The sequence below is a fragment of the Tyto alba genome, unplaced genomic scaffold (genome assembly GCF_018691265.1).
Source record: "Tyto alba isolate M040663 unplaced genomic scaffold, T.alba_DEE_v4.0 Super-Scaffold_23, whole genome shotgun sequence".
NCBI lineage: Eukaryota > Metazoa > Chordata > Aves > Strigiformes > Tytonidae > Tyto > Tyto alba.
In genome coordinates, this window is record NW_024881297.1 from 27,170,060 (window position 1) to 27,185,896 (window position 15,837).

General features: G+C 51.7%; 1 protein-coding gene across 2 annotated transcripts in view; it reads left to right on the plus strand.

Annotated features, from left to right (window-relative positions):
* Positions 1 to 15,837, plus strand: part of CXXC4 (CXXC finger protein 4) — a 124,154-nt gene that overhangs the window by 26,316 nt on the left and 82,001 nt on the right. The window lies entirely within an intron of this gene.

A 15,837-nucleotide genomic window follows, 5' to 3' on the forward strand; every position in this document is an offset into this window, starting at 1 on the left:
CTTCTTTCCTCTTTTTAAGAAAAAAAATTAAAACGGAGGCATAAAGGTACAAACCTTGACTTGATTTAACCAAGTCTCTGTAGCTATCTTCAGAGGTGCTATCAGTAGTAAACGTGGAAATACCAACAGCAAAACCTTGTTCTCGGGTTGATTTCATTGACAGTGAGAAACACTCCTCGTTTAAAATAAAACAAACTTTCAGCTGGGAGAGAGGGGGAAGGGAAGTCAGGGGTTTTCTTTAATTGGTTACTCTGGTGTCTTCTCTCCTGTAGACCCGCTTCCTTAAACACGCTGACATGCACAGAGCAGCTTCCAGCTGAGACCAATTAAGCAGAGCATTTGCCTCCAGTGTGGCTCACTTGCTCTAGCTGGGCGATGCTCCTCGCTGTCTGGGCGCTGGGGCAGGGGACAGCCGGCGCGCGTGCGGGCAGGCGACCTCTCAGCGGGCCGGGGCCGGCATCCTCCGGCGCTGCCCGGCAGAAGTCCGGTCGGAGATGGCTCTGTGGGTGACTCTGAGGTATTTTCTCTCTTGGACGGCTAGCTCACACTCAAACAGCTTGGAAGTGCTGATAGTAAGGGTAGTAAACAGAGGGAGTATGAATTCTCATGTCATAGCTGTTTAAGGCACCTCAATAGATGAGTAAGCTGGCAGTAATTGGTAACCCTTTAAATGGTCTCTTCAAGGAGACCGTTGGGATGGAATAGCATTTCTGTGAGGAGAGGCAGCAGGGCTGGAAATAGGTTGGCCTGATGCCTGCGTACAGCTACACGTCGTAAAGAAGTAAAGGTGTGATGTAGAGAAGTCTGATATAAAGAAGCTGGCATCCTTTCCATATGTGAATCTGATGCATGTCACAAACATTATGCATAAAAATTGTATTTTTCAGACCACTGGAGGCCCAGGTCACACACATGATCTTAATCTCGCCAAAAAGCATACAGGAATTTGATAGCAGAAGGAAGGCTAATGCTTTGTCAACTTTCAGGCCTTGGATTCAAGCAGTGAGACCAAGTATCACAGAACTGTGCAGCTGGACTAGACAGGACCCAGCCTCTGCACGCACTGAGCCTGACAGAGGCAGAGCCATCCTCGCCAGGGATCTTTGGGGGGCACCAGTCTGGCCCCACCTTCCATTTCCTAGAAAAGCGACTTTTATAGGAGGTGGATGGATCCCCAGGCAATCTCACCGCAAAGAAGCAGCATGAGCAGGATTATGAGCTGATTGTTTTCTTCCCAGCACATCTTACTCCAATAACGTAAGCCAGAATTGCAGCAGCTAAAAGAAGAAAAGAAAACAGGGAAAACTGCAGCTCCCCCAAGCCAGACAGAGGAAAAAACCTCACTTGCTCAGTCTTTCTTTTTTTTTTTTTTTTTTTGTTCTCCCTTCCCCTGTATTTCCTTCCTTTAATTCCCCGCTCCCTAAGAGGAAGGCGGCTGCTGTGGCTCCTGCCGGCGGGTCCCCAGCCGCCTGGTTTGGGTCCCGGGAAGGCAGCGGGGCTGCGGCTGCGCAGAGGCCGGAGCTCCTGGAGTCTGGAGCACCTGCAAGGTAGGTAGGGTGCTCGGGGTGCAGAGCGACACCCTGGCAAGCATCGGAGGTGGGAAGGGAGCAGTGCTCTGCAGCTGCTGCTCTTCTGCCTGCGCCAGCAGTTTCCATGGGGAAGTAGTGGGGGATGCTGGCCTGAAGCAGTTGATGCTGAACTTTTCACATCCCGAGCATGGCAGGGGCAGGACACCACCACAGACTGTAATGGCACCAGTGAATATGCAGGCTACTTCTGCACCAAAATGCTGCTGCTCACCAAATCTAGAGGGGGACTTCTAAGGGGCAGAGAGTAAGATGTGTGCTTGATCCATCACTGGCACATCCTAAACTTTCCCCTGCCAGAGTTACAGGTTCTGCAAAAGAGGTTAAAATAAGCCAGGCCCTGGCTAGTTTTTTTTTTTCCCTGATTATTTTATTGGAAACAGCTGACTTGGTTTTGCTAAGACTTTGAAAGCAGACTGAGCTCAAGGCAGACACCTTGCCTGGAAGCTTTCAGCCCGCAGAATTAAAGGTCTGAATAAAGCTGCCAACTGCTGAAGACGGGACCTTGTAATAGGCACTTTAGGTGATGTGGACTGCAGGTGTTACCACTGGCTTTGCTGGGAGTGAAGGAGGGAGCGAGAAGGGCATTAGCTGCAGCGCTGCGTGGGAAGACCCAGGCCTGTTCTCCCACCTGGAAGGCTGGAGGCAGCCCAGGTGGGCTAGCACTTTTTGGGTAGGCATCCCCTTAGCATAAAACACTGCTTGTGTGATGGAAATCATGGCTACTGAGCAAGCCAAGCTGGGTGGCTGTGGTTCCTGGTGCAGTGGCAGCCCTGGCTGAACAGCTCCCCACGGTTGCTAAATCATTCCCCGGGGAGCAGGTGGGTGAGTTGCTCACCTGGCATGTGCACCACACAGGTCACAGTTTCTGCTTTTGGCTCGTCCCCTTCCCTCCCCGGCGTGCTAGGCGCAGAGGCAGTTTATATCTGGGAAGGTTGTTTAAAGAAACCTCCCCCGGGGGTGATTGCAATGCCCTGGGGGCAGAGCTGTGCCAGGGGTGTGCTGGGCCCACTCCCCACTCCCCACCGCTCGGGCGTGAGCCACCGACTGTGTTCTGATGCGTTGCTTCACGCTGCTGTTCTGACACATCGCCGCTCCCACCGCAGTCGCTGCATTTCTCTTCTGCTTTATGTTAAAACAAGGAAAGTGTTTAAATATTTATTATCGCTAGAAACTCCAGAAGCCAAGTTTCATTTGTATCAGCAACTGGGATTTCCACACACACCCCCCCTCCGCCCCATTTGTCAGTAATAATTAATTAATTATTATTTTTAAGTTGTTGTTGTTGTTCTCCATGTGATGTGTCACCTTCCCACTGACTTGGCAGCAATCTGCATGAGCTGTGGGATGTGGAATCGCTGTGGTTCTTGCTCCTGTGGACTGTCATTGCTCCTTCAAATATCTTCCACTTAAACAAAGTGGGTGTTGGAATTCCTGATGTCTTCTGTACCAAAGGGAGATTTTTTTTTTTCTTGCTATTTCCACAAGTTATTTTTTTGTGTCCAAGTGCCTTTTGCTGCCATTACCACACCTGCAGAATTGAGGTCTGCTCCTGCCCCTCTGCAGATGCAGGAGGCAAAACTCGTGTGGGTTTCGGCACCCAGGGATGCTGCATTTGGCCGTTGCTGCTGGGTGACTGTTTCTGCTCGCCTTGGTGGGTGCTCTGAGCTGTGACAAGCCTCGGTGGTCCTTAACACAGGCTCTAAGCATCAAAGCAGCATAGCCTGGAATAGAGAGCCATGAAAAAGCAATCTTGGGGACTGTGGCAGGTTGGCATTTTTCTTAGATTACTCTAAATGCAGAGTGTTTCTTGCTTTCCCCTGCTTCTGCCTGCAGACAAGGGAGGAGGAGGCTGGGGAGTGGAAGGCTGCTCTCTTGGGAAATGGGAAACTTGCACTGGCAGGTGCTTCTTTGCTTTTTTAGCCCAGAACATGAAGTTTGTCTCTTGAATTCCCTTTTTCCAGTGCCTTTCCCTTGAACACTGCCTTTACAACTTTTGCCTTTGTCACTTTTGCTGGAGAGGACTGTCCCAGGGAGCAAAGCCGCTCCTCATCTGACCCTACCAGGGACATGCCTGTGCCTAACGCCACCACTGCCATATTCCCATAAGTTGTGGCTGAGCTGGGTACCAGAGCCACCAATGGCCATGGAAACCAGGTGGCAGGCTGCTCGAGGCCATGCCTTAACTGGGCTGTCCAAAACCCCTGGCGGGATCTGGGGAGGAGGCAGGGAAAGAGCCGCTGGGGTGGGCAAACCTGCTCCAGCTTGCGGTAACCACAGGAGCTGAGCATCCCTGGTGCAGCCCATGGGGCTGAGAGGAGAAACTGCTCATCTGGCCTCAAAGATGTGGATGAGGCCTGCCTTACAGGGTCACCGAAGGCGGCTGGCCAGATCCCGGCTCGATTTGAGAGGCAGCAGCTGCCAAGCTGGGAGGTACAGGGCTGGCCTGGTCTGCGCAGACGCAGCTTCTCTACTCCTGGAGCTTGGGGCCAGGGACACCTCTGGGCAGAGGAGCAGGGGCAGAGATACCCGTGTGGGCACATGCTGATGCACAGGCTTACAGGTACACCTGCAGCTGCTTCTGTGCCCACGTCCCAGCCAGCCTGAGCACACCAGGCACAGCCCAAAGACCGTCTCTGCTGGTGAACTCGTCGGTGCCACCATGTCCCAGAGCATTTGCACTTGTTTGTCATGTGTGTGGATGTGTGTGTTACCAGGCAGTGCTGGGCTGGAGGCTAGGTTTGTTATTCTGATGCTACTTTTTACTTCTTAAAAGATACGCCATGCAATTTGTCTCCATTCTCCTTCCTTTCATCTTCCTCCCTTCCCCCTTGCCTACTGCCCTTGCCACTGAATGGCCCCATAACCCCCATTTCCTTATGAGGAGAAAAAGAGGGAAGACCAAGAAACCTTGGTTAACCTTGGTTAGTTCAGCCAAGCAATCCCATCATGTTTGGCCTCCCTCTCCCCAGAGACCCATGCACCAATATTGCAGCAAGGCATGGAGGTCCCCCCCGAATATTTCTGCTGCCAGCCCCAGATGGCTGCTGGAGCAGCTGGGACTGCACTGGAGTAAACTCAAGTGCAGCAGTGGCTGTGCTCACAATTTTTGGGGGGTGGTGGGGAGATGTAAAATTTTGCCCCCTTTCCACAGGATGGAGCTTTGCCTTTGCCGCAGTAACAGCCTGTGGGAGCTGCTGTCTGGGAGGCAGGGCGAGCTGCGGGAGCGGGGGTGAGCTGCCAGGGCTCTGCGGGATTCGCCGCCTGGATAATACACGGCCAGGGTTCAGCCTGAATGGCCGGCTCGCGTTGTGTGGTCACAGGAGTGATTTGCTGAGAAGGGCTAAGATGAATTGCTTCGCCTCCCGAGAGGCCCAGGAGCGGGGGGAGCCCAGCCTCAGCCGAGCGGGGCCCGCAGTTTCTGCTGCCCCTTGCCGGGGGGGCTCTGCCCCCCAGGACAGCTGCTCCCAGTAGGTTTCTAATGGGGAGCCCAGCTTTGGGTCAGGATCGTGAATGCCGCTGGGGCATCCAGCTGTGGCAGTGAAGGACAGCTTTTGGTGAGGATATTTTAACCAGGGAAGAAGTGCTGAAACAGTACTGAAACATGCCCCCCCCCCCCCAAAAAAAAATAAAGGCATGGCAGCTTTGGGGGGTAACTAAAAAAACCCCAAGCACAGCCCTAACCAAATGCATGCAAGTATCACTTGCTGTGCCAGGAAATGTGTTGTCAAACTGTCCCCCACCTCTTCACCAGAGGAAGGTGGTACTGCTTCGAGGAGAGGACACAGGAGAGGAAAAAAGCCTGACAAGTGCTGCCTGGGGGCATATGGAGGAGGTGAGCATGGGGTGCCAGGTGCATGACCGTGCCCCTGTGGGTGCACCCAGGCTCCTGGCCCTGCCTGCGGCCCCAGCTGGGCTCTCCTCCCTTGTCGCAGCCTCCCCAGTCGAGCACCCACCTCTCCCTGGCCCCTCAAGAGGTAAAGTTGCTCCTCATAGTCCTTTCCAGCAGCTGAGGAGCCTGGCGGGGTGTGAGGGGTATGGTCACATCCCTGGGAAGGGCCCTGCAGGGACGCTCTGCTCCAGCCGTGGGACTGGCATGGGAGGGCTGCAGCGTGACACAATGGCTGTGCTGGCCCCACACTACGTGGTGCTGCTCTGGACTCTGTTTTGGGTTTTGACGACATTTTTGCCTCACTCCTGTTCTCTCGGACACCTGTCACAGTGAGCTCTCAAGCCTGTTTTTACTTTGACTCTTACTTGCCCCGCAGAGGTGTACCCAGCACCTAGGCAGGGCACCAGAGGAGGAATTCGGGGAGCTGCAGTGGTGTCCAAGTGGCATGGTGGGGACCCCCGGGGGCAGGGTGGACGAGAAGACCTCAACCTCCCCCAGGCAGTGGCAGCCTTTTTCCCCAGAGCATGCAAGGAAAGCCCAAAGCTGCGCAGCAGTAAACGGGGGCTGCTGGTGGCTGCCTCCCACACCGGTGCCTCTTCTGCACCATGGGCTTGACCTCCAGCTTCATTGCCCATATATCAATCCAATTAAGTATTGCTGTCTATGCACGGGCCACTACCCCTCTCCTGCTCCCTTCCCAGTTCCCTGGGGCACCGGCCACTGCCGTTGCCAGCAGGGCTGTGGGCAGCAGCATGCCTGAGCCCACACGTGCAGGGGAAGGGGCTCCTGGTGTTGAACCATCAACCTGTGCTGGGCAGCACAGAGAGAGAGCACGAGTGGGCTGGGCTGCATCATCATGTGTTCCCTTACAGCCACCAGCCGATTTCCAGTGAGTCGATTTAACGGTGTTTCCCTTAACAACATGGCTGTATAATGCCCTCCCTTAAAAAGGTCACGCTTGCTGGAAAAGTGATTTTTCTTATTCGGGTGCTGATGGTATCTATTGCACCTAAGTATTGCAGGGTGGACCTGTAGTCTGGGCTTACTTCTGGTTCTGCCTTCATCCAGGAGCGTTTCCAAGTCAATCGTATTTCAGATGCTGGCAGCAACTGGGGTAGGAGTAATTTGCTGGGCTGGGGTGTCGCTCAGCAATGAGCAGTGGGTGACAGCTGTGATCGAAAGGGACATTTATTTGCCTTTAGGATGGAAGGGACGTGACACCTCTTGTCAAATCCCATCTTTGCAAATTTGGGCTGTGAGGCAATGAGGCAGAGGTCATGGCAAAAGGTCAGACAAAGCAGCACTCTGCCTAGGCGGGCGTTTGCCCGGGTGCTGTGATGGCACGGATGTGGCACGGGGTAGTAGCAAGCGTGAGGAGCAGCTGGGTCACCTTCCGCAGGCTGCCCCCCTCAACAGCTTAAGTGATTTTGCCAGTGGTGGCTTACACACTGTTTTGACATGTGCACACTTGATTTTACACCTTGGTGATATTTTACACCGCAAGAGTTACTCAGAAGATCAAGGGGTGCTTCATGTGTTGGGCTCTGGTTTGATGGTGCCCAACGTGGGTTTTTGCTGCTTTGAAGGCCTCTGAGAACTGGAGGTGTGCAACCTGTCTGAAATATAGGTATGAGTACAGCTTTTTAAAATGGATTTTTAAAATCTCTTTGTTTAGATATGGACTTGGGTCTGTAGTTGATGTCTGGTAGTCAACACTGTCTGAAGCAATGCAAACTAAAAGTAACCACCAGCTGCGGGCCATGGGGGACTCCCACAACCTGCTCTGCTCCTGTAAATGTAAAGACAGGAGACTGAACGCATCAGGAAAACAGGTGAGGGAATTCCACGCCCGGGGACATGAATCATGCTGGGCTGCAGCCTGGTGCCTGCCCCATCCAGGGCGTCAGGGTGAGGTCCTGGATCTCATTCCCACCTCTCCCACTGCCAGTGACACGGTGGCCACCCAGCGAGGCTGCAGCATGCGTGCAACCCTTCCCCTGCCCTTTGCTTCCCCGACCCTGCCTGCGCTGCTGAAAGCTGCTCTTTTTATAGCATTTGTGGAAAAAACGAAGCCTGCAGTTTACAAAGACCCACTCAGCTCCTCTTTTCCCATCAGTAAATGCATATAACCAGCACTTCGCACCATTACACCTCCTTAGAGATGCAGAAAACACATAGGTTGTTTGTTTTCACATATACCTACCTAATTGATGGGTTGAGAAAGGGGAGGCGGGAAGGGAACTTCAGCCCTATTAAACTGTTGGGAATTGCGTGTGTTAGATTAGAAGTGTTTGTATTATAAATACTGCGAGGAGCTGAGGCAGCGAGCGAGCTGGCTCTTGGCATCCGGGATAAAACCACCGGCGATGGTGGAGCCCTTTATAAACATTTGCATTTTTCCAGATGCAGGGGATAGTTAATCCAAACTACACGCCTGGAACTTAGCTCCTGTGGCTGGGGGGGGGGGGCTGGAGGGGGTGGGCAGCGGTGCCTCCGGCCTGGGACGGGCACCCACCCTGCTGTGCCTGCCTCGTCCTGTTTTCCAGAGGAGCTGCTGGCAAGCTGCTCCCTGGGTGTAAAGACCCACAATCTTTGCAGGTGGATTCTTAGATCTAGAATTGAGCTTTGCAGCTCTGATCTATTTATATACAGTGTGCGGGACAGAAGTATGTTCAGGTGAAATTTTTCAAGGAGCAGATTTGTGGCTTATTTATAGATGAACATAAGAAAAAAAAAAAACTCAAAAGCCACCCAGAGTTTTTTCCTTTTTTTTTTTTTTTCTTTTTTCCACTTTATGGCTGTGCACCACGCTAATGCTTAACCAGAAGAAGAGTGGCTGAAGCAGATGCAGACAAGTGTCTGAAAAGCCATGTTCATATTTCTCAGGTAACATTGATGGGTTTTTGTTTCTGGAAGCGACGCTGCATCCTGCGGGGCCATGACACCTGCAGAGAAAAGTGCACTTATTATGGAAAACAGAACCAAACAGATCCCACTCTGTCTTCTCCTCATTTCAGGGGGTTGCTGTGAAATTCAGATGGGCAAAACCTCCTTTTGGAGCCTTTCACTTTTCTCCTGATGGATGGGCCCGACACCATGTGAACACTCCTAGGTTAGAGGTTTCTCCCTGTGCTTCTCCCCAGACCCATATCCTTAATTGTGGGTGCTCACCCCCAACCCCTTGCCTCCAGCTCAGGCCAGGCAAGCAGTTGAGGGCATTTCGGGGAGTTGTCAAGTAGATTGGACCATGCTAAGTGAAGTGTGCAGGGAGGAGAGATGGGGAAAGAAAAATACCAGGGCTGCGTGCCAGTTCTTCAACCTCTCGTAGGGTGACAACCTCACAAGGGCGGCAGAGCTAAACGTGGCTAAAATGGATCCTCTGGGGTGGTGACTCTCCACTTGTCATCACCAGCACAGAGCTGAACTCAGCCTGGCTGCCTGCAAAGCCGGAGGAGCATATGCATGGATTAGTGATTACCTTTCCCCTAATAAAAAAAAAAAAAAAAAAAAAAAAAAACAAAAAAACCAAACCGGGAGAGCGAGAGGTCCTTTAGCAAGTTACCGCTTTTATACGCCGCACCTCTGTGCACTGAGCTGAGACAGCTTCCTCTGTGCATTCAACTGAAAACAAAGAGTGAGAAGGAGAATGAAAGAGCAGGACGCTGCCTTCCCCACAGCCGGCTCTCAAACCTGAGCCTCGCTCCGCTGCCTGCCTGTGCGGGGGGGACACGCTGCCCCGGGTGCGGGGGTCTGCAGGGGGGCACCCATCACCCTGCACTCTCCCGCTCACCTTCAGCACCTTCAAAAGAGGAAGGGGAAAGGATGACCGGGTGGAATTATGCAATAACTAAAACCAAAAAAGCCTTCCCCCACCCTCAAAAATAATAATAATTAAAAAAAAAAAAACAAACAACCCACACTCGGGATCAATCAGGCAATAATTTCAGAGTGCACAAACCAGTCTAAAATGGAGAGCGTTGCAGAACCATGGTCTGGTGTCGCTTAGGTAAAATGGGTGCGTTATCTGCAGTAATATAACGATCTTGCTCTTTCACCTCCACCGCTCCGCCGGCATGGAGGCGATTGCACAGACAATGTGCTGTCCCTTGTTCCCTCCAATTTTAATTCCTCACCCCCCCCGCCCCGTGAATCTATGCAATTTTCCGTTAATAAAAAAATAAGAAAGGAGCTAAGCTCTTCCTCAGAAATCTAGACATTAGCATACTCGCCCTAATACTTTAATCCCCATCATTGTTTATAATCGGGCTACACACAAGGTTACGCGCAGTGCTGACTGATTTATGAATATATATTTTTTTTATTATTATTTTTTTTTTTTTAATTGAAACGGCAACATTTAGGTTCCACCTTAACAGTGCACCTTAAAAGATTATCTCGGTTATTTCACAGGCACCGAGCCGGCACTAATAGTCCAAGGCAGATATTGAAAAGCAGCACAGGGCCAGGCAGATCTATTAGAAATTCCCATCCACGCGCCTCATACATATTGATTTCTGACACCAAGCAGCAGTGAAAGCCCCCGTGGGAATAATATATTTAGCAGGGTTCGCTGCGAGGAGGTCACAGAGTGCATACAGATTAGCTACAGAGGACCAAGGCACTAGTGTTGGAGCCAAATGCTAGATTTTATATCATTTTAATCTGAACTTTTATAATCCTTTTAGTTCTTCTTTCTCTGGATGGCAGAGGAAAGGCTCCTCCACACGTATCATGCATCCTTTTTTTTTTTTTTTTTTTCTTTATTCCTCCTATAAATGTGCAAATGCTGTTGTAATGGGGAGGAATGTACCCTTAGCATTAGCAGGAAGAGGCACAAACAGATTTGGGGTTTATATATAGGTACGTGTGTGTGCGTATATATGCGTTTATATATATATATATATATATACACACACACGTGCCTGCTTGTGGATAATAATGGTCATTTCAGCTGGAGACATCTTTATTTGAAGGTTTCCTTCCTTGGGGGTGGGAGTGGGCGTCTGTAAATCTCAGGCTTCAGTTTTAACGTGCAGAAATAAAGAACCGCCGTAAGACCGTCTTTTATTTTATTTGTATCCCAGAGCTTAATTGAGCAGAAGTTGCATTTATGCTGTTGAGCCTCGGAAAGCAGCAGCAGCAACAACAACAACAACAAAAATACCTAAACAGTTTTAATTACCTTTCTGCATATGCTGATGGGGAGGAAATGCCTGCTCATTATGCGGCGAGGTGCTGTGGCTGGCTGAGCCCGCGGGGCGGGGGGGGGCCGGCCGGGGGTTGGGGGGCTGGAGGGGTGCCAGAATTGCGGAAGGAAAGGTTAGAGTTGACACACTTTCACACGAGAGTGAAATGCGCTCCGACAACAAAGAAAACCGGGAGGTTGCAGCTAAACAGACACAAAAGCTTACGGGCGTCTTGCGGGCGAGAGCAACACACTGACTCTCTCTTTTTTTTTTTTTTTTTTTTTTTTTTTTTTTTTTTTTTTTCCCAGGAAAAAGTTCTTCAATCTTCCCGGTAATCGGTCAATATTCCCACACTGCTCAAACCCGCCTAAGCGAGTGGCGGATTTTCACTCCTCGCCTCCCCTACCGAAACCCCCGCCACCTGCACCGCACCGGTACAAGCGGGTCCCCTGTGTCCGCCTCGGCCGGGAAAGTCCCTCCCAAAAGCCGTGCGAGACACGGACCCACCTGTGTCAGGGCCCCCGCTCCCTGCGTGGGGTGATGAGAGCCACCCACTCACCCACTCACCCCCCCCCCCCCCGGCAGGGGCCAGGCCCGGCCGCCGCGCTGCCCCCCGGGTCCCGCAGCGGCTCTTGCTGCTGCAGGGTGAGGACGGCCCGGTGGCTGCCCGGGAGGCGAAAACTCATATGAGGCTTGTTTGCTAATTTGCTAAATTGAAAGGGAGGAGCAGCCTGTGCCGCTCCTGTTGTCCCTCAAACCAGCAAGGTGCTGTACCTTGGGCTAGGAGAGGTTACAAGCGCTGCCTGAGAGACCAGAGTTGTCCTTTTTTTTTTTTTCTTTTTTTTTTTTTTTTTTCCTCTTTCCTTTTTAGCTCCTTGGACGTTGGTTTCCCTGCCAGAGGTGCCCCCCTGTACCTCAAACGGTGGAGCGACGGGGCCGGGATGTCGTGCGTGAGGAAACCCGTGAGCGGGCAAGAGGTGCTGGGGAAGCAAGCGGGTCGGAAAAGCCCCGCTGGGTGCTGTAATGGGGAAGGGCATCCCCCTCGTCCCCCCGCCGTCCCTAAATGTCACCCCTGTAGTGTGGGGCAAGCAGGAGCCGGGCACGGTGGCTGGGGAGGGGGTCGCTTGCTCTCTCCACGGCCAGGCTGCGGTGTGCTGGGGGGGGGGGGGGGGGCATGAGGGCCGCCCCCCGAAACGCCTGGGGTGGGTGGCTGGGACCCACCTTTCCCCCGCCGGTTTGCCCACCCCTGGGGCCGTGCTGGTCGGCGGGGCAGGGGGTGCAGCCCTGCCCGTTTTGCCGGTTTGTCAGAGGCGGGAGGGGACCCCTGGGCGGCGCGGCCATGCCCCGCTGCGCCGGAGCACCGCACACACACACACACACACACACACACACATACACACATACACACCCCCCCCACCCCCCGCCGCTCCGGCTGCCGGGGCTGGGCCGCGGAACGGGCCGCGCAGCTCCGCGGCCCCCGTCCTGGGGCAGGGGAAGCGCCCACTGTTTTGTTTTTTTTTTTTTTTTCTTAATAAAAGGAAAAAAAAAAAAAAAAAAAAAAAACAAACAACCCAAAAACGTGTGGGAGCTACACCTTCGGGGAGGGAGGGCAGCCCGGGGTCCCTCGCCCCCTCCCCGGGCTGTGCACTCTGTATTCCCCGGTGCATTTGAGGGAGAAATGGGCTTTTCTTTTGCTGGGTGAGATGCGCTAAGTTGACAGCTCGGGGAAAATAAAGGGAAGAAACCGGCCCGTCACACCTGGGGAGGGGATATCTGCTGCCCCCGGCCGCGCGGGGGCCGGGTGGGGTGGCTTCGGGTATCCCCAGTCTCCCTGCGGGGGGTACCCTGGGGGCTGCCTGGCAGTGAGCTGAGTGGGGTGGGTGGGCAGGGGTGCCTGTGTCCTGGACCTCCACCAGTGTGACAGCAGGTGTGGGGGCTGCAGTGGCACAGCTGGGGTGTCCCTGGGACATCTCGGGTAAAGAGCGAGGCGTTCGGTGCTGTGCAGAGGGACTGCGCGTGGGTTTGGTGCAGGGTCGGGTACCAGCTTCCCGGTTTGTGTGCTGGCTGCTGCTGGCACATTGTGCCCAAACATCTGGTCATGGCTCTGGTGCAAATGGCCGGAGCTGGCCAGGGATCCTCCCTAGCAAAAGCACAAAGAGCAGCTCAGTTCTTCCCATCCAAAAACTGAATTTATATTCACTTCAGTGCGTCTTGAAGGTGTTTGCAAGGCATTTCTGCTTGGAATAGCAAGCTGCAGTAGCATCATACGTACCTTCACAGTTGACTACTTGAACATAGGATTTATTTCCAAGAGTGGACTGTCTGCTCTGTTCTTGAGACTTAAGAAGTCCCAAGCTGCATCAACACAGGATGGGCGACGTTAATCATCCCTTTGCTGCCCACCTGCAGTCTCCGTGGGCACCCAGTTGAAAACTCCTTGTCAATGGGTGCTCCCAGTCCCAAGGGTGCTGTGCTGTCCTAAAGGTGAGCTTTACAAAACTGGCACCCGTGGCCAGGTCTGTACAAGACCAAGGAAGTTGTTCTTTGAATCCTCAGGTTATAAACCCAGAGCTGCTTTCCCAAGGCTCTGAATAAATCTGTCATATCAGTCTTGTTCTGTGGTCCCTAAACCAGGGTTTAAGCTGGTGCCAAAGCTGGTTAGGGGGTACAGGGTACACCTTCCCACCTGAGCACTTCGTGGGCTGCTTTTGGTGGCCACTGGCAGTTACCACCAGTATGTCCACCACCTTCTGTGAGAGCTTTTGGGGTGTTAACATCTGCTGTGCTGTGGCTCTAGTAAAAAAATTTAAGAGCTGCATAAGAAATGTAATCTGAATGCTCCATCCAGCTATGGGGTTGAGGGAAGGGCTAAAAATTAGTGCCAGCTGAGGAATATCAATGGGAGTTTCCACAAGAAATATAGATGCTCCTTGTGGATTATGGGAACTTTAGGTCTCCTTGTGCAGCTCCAGCAGTTCACAGGGGAGGCTGCTGAGACAATTTACGGTTTTATTGACCAAATATATTCAGCCACTCTGGCTTTGGGCAGTCCCAGTCAGTCCTGTACCCTCTCTCCAGGGGACAGATAAACCTCTGGCAGGAAAAGACATATGTAAGCTTAATCGTGTCGGAGTGGCTTTGGTTTCTTGTCTTCTGCTTTGTACTCTTGGCAGTATGAGCAAGTCTTCCTCATGCCGGACATACTGTTTTTCCATCTCTTGCTGCTCTTACTTAGTTTGTGATGCAAAAAGCCTCTGGTATTTCCATTGCAGATTTAATAAGTTAAAAGCCCAGAGTGCTGTGGTCTCAGTGCACTAGCCACATGGCATCTCGAGCTGGCAAAAACAAATAGCTGGCCAAGCCTTCAGAAGACAACCAAATAAACCCACCTTCCAGAAAAAATAGCCAATGACAAATGTCATAAGATTGGAGTTCTCTTTAAATCAATATGGCTTGTGATGTTGTTCCACATGCATGCTACATCTGTGCCATGGTATGAGGGGACACCTGTTTAGGTAATCAGATAAAAAGAGGGTTGACTATAAGTTCATTAACAATAATATTGTATTATTATGGCCCATTGCTCCTCCTGCCTTAACAAAACCCACCTCTGAACATCAGCGCATTTATTCATGCTTCTTATGGTCAGCTTCAATAACTGCTACTGCATCTGAACTGCTAGGCCTGACCTAGAAGACTTAAAATGTGGTCAACGTCCAGTCTTCCAAACCTGATGCCTGCTCTGTGGTGTTATGAAGTGGAATGAAGCAGCCAGTGTGCTCTGTGCTTCTTAAAGGCTGAGCTATGATGGGAGCAACAAACCTGCTTGGTTTGAATCCCTCAGCCACCATCAGATCTTTCATGATGCTTTGCATTTTAATTAAAAATAATCTCTTTAAATGGCGACATTAACAAAGAGGTCTCTTCATCAAATTTAACTTCCTGTACCATAAAACTCAGTATTATGAAATGTGCTTGGTTGAGCCAAGTGCTGGTATTTTGCAGAAGAGTTTGGTGGGTCTGTGTCCGGCCCAGTCCTTTGATATTTGGAAAACACTAGGCCCGTGTTACATCTGCACTGCTGGTGAGGTTATTCAGTTGAGCAGCTGCCCGGATCCAAGTCCCACCTGCAAAATTTTTTCATTGTCTGAGCTGGGACTCCGTGCTTGGGCACAATGCAGGTGTTGCCAAGGTCCTCACTTGTCAAATAAAACATTTATCTTAATTATCTTTGTCAAGATAAAAGATTGGGTTTTATCCTCTGTTGTTTACTACTGGATACTTTAAATTAAATTACAGCTGAAAAAAGCATATTGATTGACCTTAAAAAACTATTGGAGAGGGTGCCTGATGCAAAAGTGTTTAGGAACAGGGGCCTTTGCAGCCACCACAGCTTGATCCGTATCAATAAGTGCACTGAATGGAAAGCCACATTTCAGGTTTATATACCACTTCAAATACCTGACCACACCTTTTGATTTACCCAGGACTCCAGTCCAGCACCAGTCCATCCCTTCACCACTCAAACAAGATTGCTACTGAGAAGTTGGGACCCGATCCCCCTCAGATTTTGCTTTTTTGTTTGCTCATTTTTGAAGATCTCCATCTAGGTGGCAAACAGACCCAGCACACTGAGGCAAGGTCATTGCTGGCCCCTGGCCAGTCTCTTCTACACAAGTGCCTCATTTCCTTCTGTGTCTGGAGGAAAAGACCGTTCTTGTTTCCAAGTTGTAGTTGTCAAACTTCATGCTTTATCCTCCCACCTTGGTGCTCCCCTGGAGCACTCTTTGTGGCTCCTTAGCAAGAACTGTGCAAATCCTTGAAGCTGGCAGCTGTTTCATCTCCTGAAAGCTTTCTGCCTCTCTGATGGCACAAGCCCCACACAATACTTCCCTGGGGCCACTCCTGAACTAGAAGCACACCTGGAGATGCACCGCGGGAGAGTAAAGGCTGATGGTGGTGGGTGTGGTCACATTCCTCTAGCTAGGAATGGGTCCTTGTCAGTAATGAGAAAAATCTGTATTTCAGACCTGTTATTGAAGGCTGTCAAGAGAAAGAGAGGTTGAAGCAGGGCAGGAAGGCCGGGGGCATGTAGGGGGGGTCTGGAGAGCAGGCGGGCAGCCTGGTTGGTGGTCGTGTTTGTGAGGTGACTTTTGCCAGCGCAGCCGGTCGG